This window comes from Nannospalax galili, unplaced genomic scaffold (genome assembly GCF_000622305.1).
Source record: "Nannospalax galili isolate Female #2095 unplaced genomic scaffold, S.galili_v1.0 scaffold716, whole genome shotgun sequence".
NCBI lineage: Eukaryota > Metazoa > Chordata > Mammalia > Rodentia > Spalacidae > Nannospalax > Nannospalax galili.
The window spans coordinates 3,398,666-3,400,878 of record NW_008339517.1 but is presented as its reverse complement, the minus strand read 5'-3'; the positions used below and the strand labels follow the sequence as shown (position 1 = coordinate 3,400,878).

Sequence of the window (2,213 nt, the reverse complement as noted above, 5' to 3'; positions counted from 1 at the left end):
TCCACGTCCTTACCAGCATTTGGCTTGTTTTCTTTCGTTCCCTCGATCTTAACAGTGGCTTCTCTTGCTGAGGACCCAGTTCTGTTCCCAGTACCCACACATCAGGTAATAACAGTCCATAATTCCAGGTCCAGGGGATCTGACCTCTGACCTTCTGACCTCTGAGAGCAGTGCACAGGAAGGCACACTTACATATCGGCAGGCAATGCACTCATACACAGAAAATAAAACTATTAATAAAATGTTTTTAAAATTATAGAAGATATATATAATCCTATGTGAGGCAGATTGTTTTCACAAATTTATGTTGTTCTGTAAAGATGCGTTATGATTACGAGATAACAGTCACCATTTTATTGAGTGATGCATGAAATACAGCTTTCAGTGTTTTACTTGACAAGATGAATTCTTGAGATAATGTTAGGGTTTTCATAGTTATTCAAAATGAAAGTAAAATGGCAAAGTCAAGATCAAGATCAATTTTAGGTGGGGGGACAGAAAACAAAAAGAGCGCTTTTTCTGAGACCCGGCTGTGGCTGCTTCGGGGCGTTGTGTCCTTGGGTCCGGTCCTGATTCACCACTATTCGCTGCTTCTGCAGAGGAACAAGTCGGTGAGGAGCCGCGCCACAGCCATAGCCTTTAAAGATACCGGGAAGACACTCGTGGAGCCGGAGGTGGCGATTCACCGAATTCGAATCACTCTGACCAGCCGCAACGTGAAGTCTCTGGAGAAGGTGTGTGAGGATTTGATCAGAGGCGCGAAGGAAAAGCACCTCAAAGTGAAAGGCCCTGTTCTCATGCCCACCAAGACCTTGAGAGTCACTATGAGAAAAAACACCTTGTGGTGAAGGTTCCAAGGCTGGGATGGCTTCCAGATGAGAATCCACAAGCGACTCGCTGACCTGCACAGGCCTTCTGAGATTGTTAAGCAGATCGCTTCCATTAGTATTGAGCCGGGGTAGAGGTGGAAGTCGCCACTGCAGATGCCTAAATCAGCTATTTAATAAATTGACTTAACTAGTTGGTAAAAAAAATTTTTTTAAAGACCCAAACAAAACAAATGCAACATCTTAATGTACCCAAAACAATTGGCAAATAAAGAAAAACCTTGGAAAATCAATATTGAATGATAGGAAGTGCTTGAGGAGCATCTATTTTCTAGTTTCTTATAAGATGAAATTTTATAAATAATTCTGATTATAGATCATATTTCAAAAAATCAATCCTAACATTTTTAGCACAATCTCCACAGAGCATATGTAAGCCATACTGATGCTTTTAGGACCATCTACCCTATAAAGTAGCATCTTCAATAGGAGGGCAAGGATGGCTCATTCCCCCAGAGCACATAGAGAAATGTTTGGAGTTATGTTTGGTTGCTACAATGGGTGATGGCGTTCGACTGACATCTAATGAAGATCAGGGTGTTGATAATACCTTCAGTGCAGATTTTCTTCTCACTTTGAGAAATTATTTTGATTTTAATTGAAACAAAACATTATACTTATATATATATATATAGTTGGTATTTATTGAATTAATTTTATTGAAAATAGAAAAGATTCTGGGGTAATATAAAATATGAATGCTAACACAGTCTTTAAGTGATTTGGTCAACTGATAAACAGAATCTATATAGATTCATGTTATATACCTCCTTTGTATATTGAACGCTGACTTAACCTTATCCTTGATGCACCAGGCAAGCTTGTTTGTATTCAAACACACATACAAACCATACATTTTTCACTAATAGTTTGAGTTCTGCTCTTACATGCTACTTCCATGAAACCACAGTGCTTTGCAGTGTGATGAATTAGGTGAGTTATTGAGAGTAGTGTTGACTACTCCTGACTCCACTACTCAACAATCTTACTACTTTACAAGTTATTTAACTTCTTTTCCTGTTCCTCTTTACCCTTCTCTTATTTGTCATGAGATCATTAAGTAAAAACATAACATTATTCAGCCTTCATAACAACACAAAGCACACTAGTCCCTGCTCTAGATTCAGTCATCACTCAATTTTACTCATATGGTATTTTGTTCCCTTGGGAATTGTGGATTAGGGTTATTTGGTTTTTATGAGATTTGAAATTTTGTGTTTTAATCATTCAGAATTATACTTTTTCAGAATTTTAGAATTTAAGACTTTAGAATGGGGATTTGATATTTAGAAAACTCAACATTGACATTATTACATTTAATATAAT

The 2,213-nt window shown here is 37.6% G+C and overlaps 1 pseudogene; it reads left to right on the top strand.

The window, feature by feature from the left end:
• The first annotated feature begins 455 nt into the window (after window positions 1–455).
• On the top strand, window positions 456–991 carry LOC103735125 (annotated as a pseudogene).
• Window positions 992–2,213: the final 1,222 nt, after the last annotated feature.